Raw genomic sequence first — 16,913 nt, 5'->3', positions numbered from 1 at the left:
TGGATGGATGGGTGCATGGGTAGATGGATGGATGCATGGATGGATGGGTGCATGGATGCATGGATGGATGCATGGATGGTCAGGATTTAGCCTCAGTAGGGTCCATGCTGTGCTGAAAAGCAGAGTCCTGCTGAGCTCAGATCAGTAGTCGGAGGACGCTGAGTGTGGAGGTCGGCAGCAACACTGTAAGCTGTCCGTTACATTTAGGCCCAGAGACTAAATGGAAGTAGACAGAAGTTAATTTAACACACACACACACCAACAGTAACCTCACAAAGCACAGCTTCCCTGAGTAACAGACCCGACAGACACCGTAACAGACTTCAAATACTCATACACACATTTCACACTCTGCCCTCCTAAGCCTCTGCCCAATAAAAACCCAGTGCTGGAGCACGCTCCCTGTAGTGCAGTATAATCATTCCTTTGAGCTGCCACGGTGACAGTTTGAAAAACTGCTGTATTAATGTCTGGGGGGGCAGTGGTCACTTGATAGTTATGGTGGGTGTCAGGTGAAAAACTCGAATCTCCAATAGTCTGTTTTCTTCAGCATCTAACAAAAGGAGCTTTGTGCCAGATGTGATTCAGTCTTGCGAAATAAAACCTGAATGAAATGTGTCTGTTTTGCCTAACACGCTACTGTTACATACACATCACTAAGAGGTTAAAGTGGGTATGCTACAATCACAACAGCCCTGCTCTGTTGGGCTGCAACACTTTCTAGATCAGTACCTGTCAAGCTGAGCTCTGAAGTGAAATACAGGGACGCTATCATAACAACCATAATAACAGTGTAAATGTGGCAGTGAGGTCATTCAGATACTGCTGGCGTCACAGATACACAAGGTTGGCATCTATGTCTTGACACACTACCTGTGGTTATATTAGACACACACTGACCCACTCAAGCAGTTGTGATGAGTCCACATCGATTACTCACCTGGAAAAATCTGCCTGTGAAAAACTTCTGAGGTCTTAATGAAAAAGCGTGTTGTGCTGATCTGTTGTCTGACTGTGCTTTTACAAATGTTGCATCATTCAATGCTAAGAAGTCAGCTTTGTGCCTGTTTGTGTCCTCTGTAGTCAAATCTAGCTTCTACCAACCTCGTCTTATTTTGAAGGCTAAGCATTACAGCTTGTCCAAAATGCCGGGGCACGCCTTTTGACTGGTACCGGAAGGTTTACCTCTATCACCCCTGTCCTTGATGATTTGCACTGGCTTCCCATCAAATACCGCATCGAATTTAAAATATTGCTGCTTACCTTCAAAATGATAAATAATACAGCACCTAGCTATCTCGTCGAACTTCTTAGACCATACACCCCTGGGAGAGCCCTCAGGTCATCTGACCAATTACTCTTGGTGCAGCCTAGATCTCGGCTTCAGACCAGAGGTGACCGTGCGTTTGCCCTGGTTGCACCTAACCTGTGGAACAACCTTCCCATTGCTATTTGCGCATCTGACTCCATCCAATCATTGAAATCACGATTAAAAACTCACTTATTTAATCTTTCTTTCCCGGTTAGTTAACACCTGTATTTTATACTCAATTCTAATTTTATCTTTCTGTATATCTCCTTCTACTTAAAACCTGCGTGTTCTTAGCAAGTTTGATTTTATACTTTTATTCTTGTGTAATTAGTGCCGTTGACCTGTTAGCATATTCAGTACTTTGTTAATGGTCTTATATTATTCATGTTTTAACCTGCTGTTTTATTGCGAAGCACTTTGGTATAATGTTGGTTTTTAAATGTGCTATATAAATAAAGTTGTATTGTACTGTTTGTGATGCTTGTGGCTTTGGCACTACTTGAGAATGAGCTGAATCATGACCTGACTGGATCACATACTGGAATATACTTGAATAATAATGTAGAAACCTCACTGACTCCTGTTAACCTCTTTTTTCACAAATCCATCTTTATTTTAATTGGTTAGCATGCTAGCATTAGCCATGGCTAACTATTAAATCAACTAACTTCAGCCAACAGTGTGAAATCTTCTTGTAGAGAGAAAACAAGAGATTACAAAGTCAGTTACATCGTCGGGAGATGATATTTTATTAAAAGATTTTTTTTTATTTAATAAGACAAATCATATTTTATTATCTCAGATGGCGACTTGATGAAAACTCACAGATATCAACTTTAGCGTCCATTAAGTTGTGTAACTTGAAGATGACGCGTTAAACCATCGCAAACAGGGAGACGTGACATCACATCGACAGGGATGATGGGAAAAAAGAAAATCAAAAGAATTATATTTATATATCATAAATATAAATAAAATTATAAATTATAAATCCTTTTGAAAAGCATATAGATCTTAACATTCGCTGTATATGTGACGATGTTCGTGGAAAGTTTTGTTAGATTGGCGCTCCTGTTAGGGAAAGGATAGGCTACATACATGTATAGTAAAATGTTCCTACACTCCATCCTCTGGAAACCTTCTATATCACTTTATTTTATATCAAACAAAACCAGTACAAGTCTGAAGTCAGCATCAAATAAAATGTTATTTTTAAGTCTGAGAGAACTTAAAGTCTGTTTTATTTTTGAAGTCTGAGAGAACCATATTGCTGCTCTTCATCATCTTTTATCCAAGTGGATGATTTTTATGAAAAGGGGGGGAAAAAACAAAGAAACCAAAACTGAAGCTTTTTAACTATGTAAAGTTGGACATTTTAACATCACTGCGCATTTAACGTAACTCTCTTACAAGGTCAGCCTAAAGCACAGGGGCGGATCTACAGGGGGGCATGAGGGGGGCAACTGCCCTGTTTTCTTAGAAGAGATAATCATACAATAAATAGTTTTAAGGTGTTTTTGTGGATATTGTCTTGACTCCATTTACATATCTGGGATTTTCATAAACTTCACTGAAGAAGTATGTGTAACCCCCGTGTAAAAACCCAGAGTATCGACAGACAGATTACTTAATTATAATATTACATCTTTCTTTTATGTGTATCAGGCTTTTTAAATCGTGTGCTTATTGTTGTTAAACTAAATCCATATAAAACTGTCTGTGGTGTTTTATCTATACACACACACACGCAAACACACGCACACACACATGCACAGACACACACACATGCACACACACACACGCACACACACATGCACAGACACACACACATGCACAGACACACACACACACACACACACACACACACACACACGCACACACACATGCACAGACACACACACACATGCACACACACACACGCACACACACACACACGCACACACACGCACAAACACACGCACACACACACGCACACACACACACAGACACACACACAGACACACACACAGACACACACTCCTGTGCTGCTCCCGTCTTAATTGATTGTCCATCTTGAAACGTTTAAGCTGCTGGTGAAAGGAGGCAGCGAGTAAAAAGGAAATAATCAGCCTTTAAAAACAAAAGCAGCACACGATAAGCTGCGTTTGGGAAGCAGCTGCAGTGAGCTCTGAGAGTGATTGGAACCAGACCTGACCCAAACACTTTTCTGTGTTTTTCTCCTTGGGCCAGATGGATGGGCTTATCAGAACAACTGAGATTATATCAGGTAAATGAGCAATTAAATCATTTGAAATTGTTTCTTTAGCAGCGATCTGAAACAGCTATTGAATGTCTCAGGCCCTGAGATGCTGAATAGCTTTACTGAAACACGAGGCTCCATCTAAACGTCAGCTAACCAGGCTTGCTCTCTGACACGTGTCTCAGTCGGGGGGGACATAAGGTCGGGGTACCCATCCATCCATCTCTCCTCCACTTACTCATCTGTATGAGACCTGCTTCAGCTTGCAGCAGCCCTTCTGCACAGAGCCGCACTGTCACAGTCTTTCATGCGCGTCAGGGAGGCATACTTTATGTTCCCCTGTGCCCCCTGCAGGCCCTCCTGCTGGGGGCACAGGGGGGGAAGAAGAGATCTGGGAAGAAGAGAGAGAGGCTTCAGCAGGAGTCCCTGCCTGGACAAGCACCAGTGAGGAAACATCAGACTTCACCTGCAAAGGTAAGACAAGTTTAAAGACACACTCCAGAGGGTTGAGCAAACAAGCCAAAGTGGGGTCGAACCTTTTAAAGGTATTATTATTGTCCTCGTTAAACGTGGTTCATATGTGGTGGTTTATAAGCTTTCAAATGTTATTATATTGCTGACATATTCCAGTCATAAAAGTATATAATGCCTCAAGATATTCAGCTTTGGATAGCTGAATATTATCATTCATCCTGATAATAATGAATTACAGTCGTCCAGCCTGGAAGTAATAAATGCATGAACTAGTTTTTCAGCGTCACTCTGAGACAGGATATTTCTAACTTTAGAGATGTTGCACAAATGGAAGAAAGCAGTCTTACATATTTGTTTAATATGTGCGTTGAAGGACATGTCCTGGTCAAAAATGACTCCAAGGTTCCTCACAGTGTTACTGGAGGCCAAGGTAATGCCATCCAGAGTAAGAATCTGGTTAGATACCATATTTCTAAGCTTTTCAGCGCCGAGTACAATAACCTCTGTTTGATCTGAATTAAGAAGCAGAAAGTTAGTGGCCATCCAAGTCTTTATGTCTTTAAGACATTCCTGCAGTTTAACTCATTGGTGTGTGTTATCTGGCTTCATGGACAGATAGAGCTGGGTGTCATCTGCATAGCAGTGTAAATGTATGCTATGTCTTCTAATGATGCTGCCTAAGGGAAGCATGTATAATGTAAACAGAATTGGTCCTAGCACTGAACCCTGTGGAACTCCATAATTAACCTCAGTGTGTGAAGAGGACTCTCCCTTTACATGCACAAACTGGAGTCTGTTAGATAGATATGATACAAACCACTGCAGCACAGTACCTGTAACACCTACAGCATGTTCTAATCTCTCTAATAGGATATTATGGTCAACAGTATCGAATGCTGCACTGAGGTCTAGCAGGACAAGCACAGAGATGAGTCCACTGTCAGAGGCCATAAGAAGATCATTTGTAACCTTCACTAAAGCTGTTTCTGTGCTGTGATGAACTCTGAAACCTGACTGAAACTCTTCAAATAAACCATTCCTCTGCAGATGATCTGTTAGCTGTTTGACAACTACAGAGTAATAGCTGTTTCAGATCGCTGCTAAAGAAACAATTTCAAACTACTCTTTCAAGGATGTTTGATATAAAGGAAGGTTGGAGATTGGCCTAGGCCGAGGAGTAACTAAACATTTGACACAATGAGCAGGAAAGTGCAGGAGGGACAGGAGAAGTAGCCATGCTGCTAGCGAGTCAGCTACGAGCTAAGCTAAGCTACCAAAACAGTAGAGACACAGTGAGTGAATACTTTGGCTATAAGTTAGGTAGTGAGTACACAGAAAGTGTGCTTCGGATGAAGCACGTGGAGATTATATATGAGGAAAGAAGTTATCTTACAGTTGTTAATTAAATTGCTAAGCAGATAAACTACTCAGAAACACCACTGTGTTTGAGCAGGAACCGGAAGTGATACTCTATCGCAGAGAGAGCGAACACCAAGTGACAGCGCCACCAAGTCATGTGATACATGTCACTACAAATAACAGCACTTACATTTGGCTCTTATTTAGAGGTGTTATTTCAATGCTGTAGCTTTTTGTGTATGAGGAGCGCTTGAAGAGTTACCAACTGCTGCTAAGAAAACACTGCTCAAACACACGAGGAATGCAGTAAATCATAAGATCACTGAGCGCTCCTTCAAAGCAGTGATATATGGGAAGCAGCTCTGCGAGGTGTAGAGCGATCAAAGGCGTGGCAGAGGTCTGGCCTTAGTTTATGGGAGTGTGGCGGTCAGCCGACAGGCCTCAAGATCAGAGAGGTGGAGTTCACTTCTCCCTGTTTGCCCCTGAGAGCAGGCTGAACTAATCCAACCCAGTTTCTGAAAATTGCGGAGACTTGTGATCCTCAGAAGGTTTCCTGTTATCACTGACGCCTGTAAATTGCTTTTTCCTGTCCTCGTGTAATAATCTGTAATATCATTACAGTCTTTTCAAAAGATGCCAGCGCGTCATGTCTTTGTGCCTCAGGGAGGAAAGATTTTCTATTCCTGGAAGATCAGCTACATGTGACAATAAGAACCCTGTTTGTCTACTTATTTGTCCTCTTTAATGCACTCTATGCACACACACACACACACATATATATATATATATATATATATATATAAATGTATATTTCCCTCACAGGTGCCAAACACATAGTGGAAGAGATTTGAATCAGCACTGGGAAACAACAGCGCACATGTTCGTGTACCGCTACGTCACAGGTCAGCGTGTCACATGTTGCCACGAGCTATAGAAGATTGATTCAAACCACATGTTACAGTGAGATGAAATAATTAGAGCTCATGCAAGAAAAAGAAGTATAAGTTGATTTTGGCAGGAGAAATAGTGCATAGAATTTTTACACGATTAGAGGGGCACGACTCAATTGGTGGAAATATGATTACATCTAAAAATAAAATACAGACTCTCGACTGAGACGGTAGAGCTGCTTCTCAGACTGAACTCTAGTTGTTGGGCAGAATAATCCAAAAGTAGCCGTTTACACCTTATTGCAGACCAGCAGCATTTCCTGTTAGCCAACATTTGAATACAGATATGTGCGATCACACAGCCCCACAGCCGAGACGCTAACAGCAGCCGTACACCCAGGCTACTGTTTGTTAACTGGGCCTCAGTAGTAGTGCCCCCCCCACCCCACACCCACCCAACAGAAGAAGTTTCAAGAAGAAAGACCCTGTACCTCTCTGGAGAGCAAGTTAAACCTATGTGCCTGCAGGGGTCAAAGGTCAGAGCAGCGTGAACCTGACTCTTTGTTTGCTCAGTGGGTCACCACCTGGACCTGTTTCTAACTGTGGGCCTAAAATATGTCTTTGCTACAGTAGCAGGAAGAAGAAGCCACTTATCAAACAGGCGGGGGGAGACAGGTCAGAGGTGTGTGTGTGTGTGTGTGTGTGCGCGCGTGCGTGCGTGTGTGTCAAATAACTCCTCGCTCTCTTTCTGTTAGTGTCTCTCTCTCTCTCTCCTGCTGTTTGGAGGTCTCTCACCCCACTTAATCGTCACTCGGTAGAGGACCAGAGAACAAAGCGAGGTACGTTTCCATGGAGAGCTGTCAGTCTCTCCGTTCTCTTCTTAACTGGTTAGCCTCGTTGATCAGCCTGAGATGCACATTTACTTATCCTAAAGCAAACAGCAGCATGCCCCGGCACTGACTGCTCTAAAAATAACAGGTCACTTAGCAGGAGTCAAAGGAGAAGGCTTTCAGAGGATTACGGGCTTGTTAACACTGCTGAGGGCAGGATTATTATCTGAACAGTGGATGAAACTGCAGATAACGTGATGTGCTGATGTGTTATGAGCCCGGTCCTGCAGCCTCTCAGGTTTATGGAGAATTTCAGTTTCTTTCAGCTTCACTCGTTTCTGTTTTATGGTCATGGCGGCATTGTTTTGGCTCAGCATCGATTCTGGTTCCAGCAGCAAAGTCAGAAAAGCACAAAAACCTTTAGCTTTTTAGCAAAACACTGCAATACTTGTTTGTTTGCATTTAAAAGCACACTGCAGCACGATCATGTGTCTGCTGCTCAGTGCTCTGGATACAACTTATTAGCAAGTCACAAACACACAACAGCTGTCACAGTCGTTTTACAGTCTGAATGCTGTTTACGTTTACAGCCACCATCTTGGATTGTTAACTCGCCGCTGCTCTGACTTCCTGAGTTGGAAATCCAAGTCGAGTTATTCCAGCTATAAATACTGACTTAATCTGGACTGTTAATATTCCTGAAGCCTCCGTTGCATTCCCTTACTGCACCGCTGCATGTCTGAAATGAAAACTGTGTTTCCATATGATGCTCCTCTAATCAGTCAGTCAGTGATTTACTCTGAGAGCTTTTCACGAATGATAACCAGCTGTTAAAAGTGTTGTTAATGAACCACAGCAGAAACGCTCATGTGTGTATCAGCAGCTGCTGTGGTGTTTGAAGGCGACTCCAACAGGAAGCTGCTGCTGCGAAGTCTCTGTGGCCGCTCGCTTCATCTGTTACAGCTGCTGTGGGCGGGGTTATTATTGTCATTGGAAGGTTTGTGGCTCATAGCTGTGAATAAAAGGCGTTTATCAATAAGAAAATATAACTGTCTGTTTTTACAACCAATCCTATTGAAACGATGACAGAAACACCCACACAGTGCTGCAGAGAGTCGAGAGGGAGGAGCTCTTCAGTTCATCCACTGTCTCAAATAGGCTGTCTTAGCTTGCTAACCTTGGACGTCCATATCAGGGAAATCACCTCTTTATGACGGCCAGTGTTGGGAAGGTTACTTTTAAAATGTATTCCATTACAGATTACAGATTACAGATTACATGCCCCAAAATGTATTCTGTAACGTATTCCGTTACGTTACTCAATGAGAGTAACGTATTCTGAATACTTTGAATATATTATCATGCTGTTTACAACTACATGAATGTACTATTGAAGGTCCGCGGCTCCGAACCGTAGTAAAGGGACCTCTGGCTAATACGGTGGGTTCTGTGTCGGCTCGTAGCTGAAAACTAGCTTTACTTTGTTGTCTGGGTCAACTTTGCTAGCAGAGACAGAGAGAGGCGTTGAAAGGCTGCTCCAACAGAACTTATTGTTTCAGAGGAAAACACGAACACGGTGTACAGTCGAGTCTTAATAGCTTACTTACAACTAGAGATGGCACGATACCACTTTTTTATGTCCGATACCGATATCATAAATTTGGATATCTGCCGATACCGATATGAATCCGATATAGTGTGTTTTTTAATCAACAAAACGTTTTTTTTAATATCTTGCTGCATTTTGTATAAGTTTATACTCAAGTTTAAATAAATAACAACACTAAAGCTATCCTGTTATACCTGTATGTAAAAAATACACTGCGTCCAAAATATTTCATAGTTCAGCAACACTGATCAATCTAATAAAGTTAAACCTGCTCCATCCTCCCTATTCTGGTATTTTAAAGAGTACTTAGAAGAAATTTTAAGCAACCTAACTAATAGGGTTGCAAACTCCCAGCAAAAAAAAAAAAAAATAGGGAACCACCCTCTTCCTCATGATGCTTAATCGATGTAATCAAATTTAATTTGATGCAGGGAGGAAAATGCACAAAAATAAATTATTTTTCAAGAATAATTAAATATATTCAACATCTTTCTTCAACAGAATTGCAGACTGCACAGATGGTTCCCAAAGGAAAAAGTACTATAGCTTACTAGGGTATATTAGACTTAACAGTTACTATATACAGTAATGGACTTCTATATATTTTACACAAGATTAAAACTTTGGGTGTAAGATTCAGATAATTATTTATTAAAAACTAGACATTTTAAATGAGAATAAGAAACAAAAGTATGTCTTTGTGCCCCCTTTTCCCTGTTCATGCCCTATCGGCCCCCCTGGCTAAACTTTGCTAGATCCGCCGTCAGCTGTAGAAAAAGATCCTGGTGTAGAAAGTATTAATAAATAAATTCTAACAACAGCTTATCAAGCTTAAACGTGCTGCTGTTGTTCAGCCGCTGGTTTCCTCTTTCTGGTGAGAAGTGGGCCAAAAACAAAGAAGAGAGACGGACTCGCGACAGAAAAGCCGATCAGCTGATCATTGATCAGTTTCACGATTGAAGCAGCAGGAGAGAGAGAGGCAGTCGCTCCAGGTATGGTTGTTAAGCTTAACATGGGAATGCTTTACAGACATTCAGAGATGAACTTACACACTTGCTTTACTTCTCTCTGGGAAAACTTCCTCAAAGATGAAATGCTGGTTTGGTAGCAAGGCTACAAATACACACAGCCGCTCTATCACGTGACGCACACTGCTGCTACGTGCTACGGTTATGAGCCGAGTTACGCCGTGTAGCAAGTTTTGTGAGGTGCTTTTTTGATATTTAATGGATCGGATTACATTTTTTATTTCTCGCTGATATCCGATCCAGTAATTTGGGTCAGTATCGGACCTATACCGATACGTAATATCGGATCGGTCCATCTCTACTTACAGCTGGGCTCGTCAGGCTCTCTTCTTGGCTGCAGTGGTTATTATTATATTTACATGCTTCCAGCTCCCGTTTCTGCTCGATGACAGCTCGTACTTTTCCTTTTTCTCCCTCCCTCGCTCACAGACACATAACGTGTATGGCAGTCCATTCTCCCTGCAGCACGGACTACACTGCCCATGATGCTACATTCTTTAGAGCTATACCTGTAGCATTCTGCCTGTTAGCTTAGCACAACAACAACAAAAAGGCCTCTCTCACCCAGGAAACACGCAGAGAGAGAGCGTCACCCTGTAACCATGGTAACCGTAACGCTGCCTGGAACAACAGAACGTAGCTGTCAAACAAAACCCAAACAGTCCTGACCCGCCACAATATAAAACAGGGAAGTACCGCCGTGTAATCCATTTATTTCAACAAAGTAACTGTATTCTAAATACCACCTTTTTAAACGGTAACTGTAACGGAATACAGTTACTCATATTTTGTATTTTAAATACGTAACGGCGGTACATGTATTCCGTTACTCCCCAACACTGATGACGGCACACAGAGCCGACATTAGAAAAAATGACCTGAGAGTAGTCTGAAGCTGAGCTTTTAGCTCACACTGATTACTTGTACATTTGTGGACGTTGCTATTTCGACCACAGTAACGAGCACAAACCAGTCTTTAATTATATGACAGAGAATAAGGAATGCTAGAATATGTCTCGTTTGTTAAACACTAATCTTAAACACCAAATGTAGTAGCAGCATGATTGTTAGCTGCGGTCCGTCTGGTCTGAATTGATGAACACCATCGTGTCCACGTTACTGCTCAAACTCTCATTGTTGGCTACCCTGGAGCGTGAGAGGAGCGTGCTGATCAACATTCAGGGATGAGTTTCAGCTTCAGTTATAGGTTTGACCTGCTCTGCTTCTGCAGAGGAGAACTGAATGTTACAGCTGATTTATTTGAGGATTTCTAAGAGATTCCATCTCCATATGGTGTCCGTATGGATGTGAGGGTGAGCTGATGGTGCAGTGCGAGGTAAGTGGGTCATCTTTGCCGTGGCCTTCTCTACAGTGTGATTTTAAATTGAAACACCCCCAAAGCCCTGGAGGAGCATCTGCAGGCAGTGGCGGTCCTAGCCTGTTAGGCGCCCTGGGCGAACACCCCCTCTGGCGCCCCCCCCCACACACACACACACATGAAGAGGGAGAGAGTATGCATAGTATGCAAACGGCTACTAAACAGACATCATACTTCGTCATACAATGTGAACGGGACAAATCAACAATTGACACTGACTAATTAATATTATATTATTGTATATATTGTTTGGAGTTTAGTCTGTTACTGTTACTATTTTTACCATTTCTTCTTGGAGGAACTGTAACCCACATAATTTCCTTAGGGATTAATAAAGTATTCTGATTCTGATTCTGATTGTTTCAGGATGACCTGCCATTATCCAATCACACATCTGCTTACCTGTATCTTTTTCTCGTTTCTCCTTGTAGGAGTGATAATTAAATGTATTGAATTGTAATGATCAGTGGGTTTTCATTTGTTTGGTTGCTATGGTGATGTGTAACGGGAGTCACGTGGGTGCTAGCGGTGACATTAAGAGGGCGTTGTCAGTCTGTCTTTCACTGGTTTGATTTTGACAGAGAGGAGGGCTGGGTAGCCGTAGTTTTTGTTGACCGCAGCACAACGAGTTTCCCCTTGTTGAATTAGAGCCTGTGATGTTTTAAGAGTTTGAATCGCGAGCCGATCACATTGCTCTGTAAACTTTTCAAGCACTTTAATAAACAAGCGAGCAATTCCACCTCTCGCATTATTGCGTAAAGTTGACAGCGTGTCAGGCAAATAGGCAGGCTCCATCCCCGGCCTCTAGCGACTGTGGAAGTCGCTACACTCCTCTTCTTTTCTCTTTTTTTAAACTTTAAAAACAGGTTGTGTGTGAGACTTTAAATAAACAAAATATAAAATATACATTTTAAATTGTTATTGATCCCTTTACCCCGAGTCCTAAAGTGCATATTTATTTGTTTTACTCTTAAATATTTATTGTTTGTTTACTTGCACTGCTGTAACTGGAGCCTCGTCGTCTCGTCTCTCTATATACTGGACTGTATGCAGCGGAGATGACAATAAAGTTTACTTTGACTTCAGCAGCGAGCAGGCGCACTGAGGGCTCGCGCTCACTTTTCGCGTATAGAATTTTGAAAAAACATCGGTGCAAATTATAAGTCTGTATCATGATGTCTGGTGTTTTCGTGTTTGCTGTTTGTTTTTATTTTGTTTTATTTTGCGAGTTGGTAATTTTTACTGCTCCAGCCAGCCAGAGAATCCCCCGCCGCCCCGCCCTCTCCACCCTGTGCCGCAAGCAGCAGGCGCACCTCGCAAACGGAGGGCGCCCTTACTCCCATGGGCGATAGAAAACCTATGCCATTCCCAGTATGCGCTGGCTGATGTCGGGGCAGCATGAGTACGAGCAATTTTTATTTTTTTTTTACCGATTCTCGTGATGCCGCCCCCCACCACGATGCCGCCCCGGGCAACCGCCCGTGTCGCCCGTATCTAAAACCGCTACTGTCTGCAGGCCCACCAGGGTAGTGATGGAACAAGTCATGGTCTCGTGTGAGAAACATTTCACTTTAGAGCTATTAGAGAAACTGTTTGATAATCTGTTGACTCAATATTCAAAAACAGGGGTTCAGCATAATCACACACACTCAGGAAACCACCACTCGCTCTATTCTCACATTTCTTTAGATAATACAATCAGAGGCTTACAGAGCTGCTTGTTACAGGCCACCGGTGACTACTGCTAATGCTCAAAGGTACCGTTTTGCGTAACTACTTTTAAATCCCGGTAGCTCTGCAACCGCGTAAGCTAGCGCAATATTTTTTTTGCATATGAAACCGGAGGAGTTGTACTTACATCTTATGCCATCAGCTTGTCCTCGGTCACAGTTTCCTTCCACATATAGTTTTGCAAAAACTGCATAAAAAGCACTTGCAGCAACAAAAACATAATATTCCAGAAACACGCTTTGCTGATCCGATCAGCTGTTCATAACACTTCCTATGTCCATCAGCACGAACTATCGCATGTCCGCCATGACCTGCCCGAAACTGGAAGTGACGTCATTTTGCGGAAATGTAGGGTTTTTTTTACCATCAGGCCCTCATGAGCCTATACTGGTGTTTTTAAAAGTTATGTTTGACTTTATGACTTTCTGTGTGGTTTCTGGGATGCTTAAGACTCATATTGCACTGCTGGAAACAGTTTATTTTGATGCATATGCTGCTTTTTTGCAAATTTGTTTTTCCTGCAGTTGGTTTTTCCTGTATTTCAAAAATAAAACTATGAAGACACTTAAAATAAATTTCCTGTGGTGGGAAACTATTTTGTGCAACTTTTTTGTATTTACAGTTTTGAGGGATAAGCCTCTTAAATTTCTCTAACTAGAAATATATGTTAAAAAAACAAAAACGATTTTACATTTTTTTGTAGTTTATTGCACTTTTTTGCAATGTATGTAATTACTATGCATTTAATGCATACATATTATTAAAATCTGGGCTATAATGGTTGTATTGATGTATAGCAACTTGAAATGCTCCCAAAAATGGCTCCACAGCATGTAAACATATAATATAAGCTCTGGCGGACTTGGTTCTATGGTAGGTCTTAAAGGGTTAAAGAGATTTATGCCAAGTCATTGAAAGTGTCCAGCGGCTCTGTGATGATGCCATCATTGTGTGTGATCACTATTATGTCAGGAAACATTTTCCTGCACTGATGCTCAACTGCAGCTCACATCAGTGCATCTGTAATAAAGTGAGTTGTGGGCACTCATCTGTTTTACTGGGACCAGTACACACCAGTACAACAGCATCAGCTCATGTGGCTGTACTTCCTCTTTTTAAGGACACACTGCACTCTGTGTTGAGGTATGCCAAGTTTTCAGCTAAGAGCTCTTTGAGAAGCATCTTACCGGTGTTCTTTCACGCCGGTCAGACGGTGTCATTGTTGCCATTTCTTCAAAGATGTAACCAAAGAAATGGAAACAGATGATCTGTTTTTGTGACAGGCTGCTAGCAACAAAGTGTTCTAAATACAGTTTGTGTGTAAATGGTCAGGTTGAAGGATTAGACCTTCACGAAGCCTGGGGAAACATCAGCACAAAGTCTGGCTGCTTGGAAGCAAAGTATAGTAAATAATGCCAACATTTCATCAGTCGTAAAACGCTTCCTGATCTTTGTGTAAGTCACAGCAACACAACCTGACTGAACTCATTTCATACATCATTATGCAAAAATGCTGCAGGTAAGGTAAACACATTATATTCACTGTATGTGGATTCACAGACTTCACATGTTGTCCCATTGCATTGTTCCAACAGGATCACATTTTGCACTTGAATTCAGTCAAACTGAGTTTTTCAGTGCCGACACAATGACACGTTCTGTCTCAGAGCAAACGCTGACTTTAGAAGCACAAGGGTTTTATCTTCTACTAATAATGTCATAATGAAAGTCTGATAAAGTAAATACGTGTGTGTCCATCCAGGGTCCTGGATGAGTTAAAGCCTTTTTAACCCTCAGGTGTAAACGGCTGATGGGGTCCTGTCATCACCCTGCTGGGCGGGCGTGAAGAACGAGGTGTTAAGAGCAAAGACGCTATAAAGCAAATAAACAGACATGTAGTCCTGCTTTGTAATACTTGTGCTGTCCACACGTATCTGTCAGCTTGGTGAATTTTGTCAGGTTGATGAACTGTTGGTGCAATAAACGAATGCTTGTGTTATACAGCGAGGTAAACCATTGATATGATAGTGACGTTATCTGTTTGAATGCCAAAGCCATTTGTCACCTGGAAACACAAAGAAAGGGACGAGTAAAAAAGAAACCTCCATGTTCATCAGTCATCTCACAGCAGAGCGAGAGACAGCTGTGAACACTGTAAAACCAGCATCAGTCTCTGCTTCCTCTCCTCACTGCAAACACAGGAAATGTTCATCACGTTGAGTGGAAATGCAAACTGTCTCACAGTCAGTGTTCACAGAAGGCAGATGACAGAGAGCGATGAGTCACTTTTATAGAAAATCGTTGTATCAGCTTTGTCTTTGAGGACGGCTCCAACCTCACTCTGCAGAGTCATAGCTGTCACCTCTGACCTCTGCTGCACAGGGACTGCACACACACACATGCACCGCCTGTCTGAGCATCATAAAGAGAGAAGAGGGCGGTAAGTGACGGAAGTGACGGACAAGGTAAGCGACTCATGTTGTAACACACGTCAGATTTTGGCGGAAAATTAAAGCGAATGGTTGTTTAGATTTGAACAAACTCCTTTAACCTTCAGTGTTACCAAATACACGTATCAATTGTCTTATAACTAACAACATTTGTCTAAATCATCTCCAACACCCTGGAGAACAACGGGGAGGCTCTCCAAGATTACACTGATCAGTGCTTCCAGGATCTCGTGATGAAGAAGGCCCAGAGTGCAGCTTCCCCGGCCAAACACATCTCAGGCCCTCCAAGGTATGGAGGCCTATCTCCCCCCACCACTCCCCCTGCCAGTGGCAGACGCCCTCAGACATCAGTGCGTTGGTGGTTCTTTGTGTCCGGGATGGGCGTGCAGGCAAACACCGGCTCACTCCTGGTGGCTGCTTATCGGGGCCTGGAGCCGGGGGCTCGCTCGGGCCACTTCGGGGGTGGGGTGCCCTCAGCCTCTCGGCCTGGGGCTCGGTCACTCAGGCACAGCTGGCTGCCGGCGGAGCTCACGGGCACGTCACTGCAACCCCCCCTGGCTTCTGCTCCGCGGCTGCTGAGTGACCCCTCATCTGGGACTCTCCTCAGCTCTTTCTGGGACAGTGGCTCGGCTGCCCCCCTGTTGGTCTTCCTTGGTCTCTTGTGTTCTGGGGGCCTCTGGATGTCTGGAGTCTTGATCTCCTCCATACCTGCTTCATGCCCTGGAGGACGGGGCTGTGGCCCCCCCACACCCTCTAGCACAGGGGTGGGCAACCTCAGTCCACGAGGGCTGGTGTCCCTGCAGGTTTTAGATCTCGCCTTGGGTCAACACACCTGAATCACACGATTAGCTTGTTACCAGGCCTCTGGAGAACTTCAGGACATGTTGAGGAGCTAATTTATCCATTTAACTCAGCTGTGTTGGTTCGAGGACACGTCTAAAACCTGCAGGGACACCGGCCCTCGTGGACTGAGGTTGCCCACCCCTGCTCTAGCAGATCATTACATGAAGGAACCTTTTAAAAACAAGCGCCTTTTAAAAACAACACGGGTGCTCTACACCCTTTTTGGCTCCTACCTCAAAGCACACTGTGCTGTCGACCTTACATGCTGCACAATAATGTTTAATATTTAGTATTTACTGTTATATTCACATAGATCATCGTGATGTTGTTTATTATGTTGCTCTTTTTTTTCTGCTTGTTTTCTCTTTTTTCTTTCTCAACAGGTGATCCAGGTGATTGATAGATGGATTTTTTGTCTGCTTATTTTGTTGGTTTTTGTTTTTTTGCCCTTTATCACCGTTCCTCTTCCTCTTTCTTTCTCCCTTTTCTTTTCCCCAGTCAAGTCTGTCCCGTATTTAGCAGATTAAAATAAAATAAACAATAAAAGGCGAATCAAATAGACCATTACAGCAAGCCTGGGTTGGTTGACTTGGTAAAGTAATCTTTCTTTGCCTTTAGACAATAATTCTGATGGCAAAAGAACCAAACGGGACAGGCAAAAACAATAAATAAAAAACTAAAAAAATAAAGAGAGTACACCAGTAAAACCAGAATATCTATCAACATTAGAAAAGATACCTGGAACTCGTCACTCTGGGCCTGAGGGGAAG

The 16,913-nt window shown here is 42.8% G+C and overlaps 1 long non-coding RNA gene across 1 annotated transcript in view; it reads left to right on the top strand.

Moving 5' to 3' along the window:
• The first annotated feature begins 13,401 nt into the window (after positions 1-13,401).
• Positions 13,402-16,913, top strand: part of LOC146501225 (uncharacterized) — a 52,964-nt gene continuing 49,452 nt past the window's right edge. The window contains exon 1 of the long non-coding RNA XR_014869447.1: positions 13,402-16,273. This is a non-coding gene — a long non-coding RNA (uncharacterized LOC146501225). The remainder of the gene's footprint in view (positions 16,274-16,913) is intronic.

Source organism: Neolamprologus multifasciatus, chromosome 15 (genome assembly GCF_963576455.1).
Source record: "Neolamprologus multifasciatus chromosome 15, fNeoMul1.2, whole genome shotgun sequence".
NCBI lineage: Eukaryota > Metazoa > Chordata > Actinopteri > Cichliformes > Cichlidae > Neolamprologus > Neolamprologus multifasciatus.
Note: the sequence above shows the minus strand (reverse complement) of the source record. Positions and strands in the feature narration are given on the sequence as shown.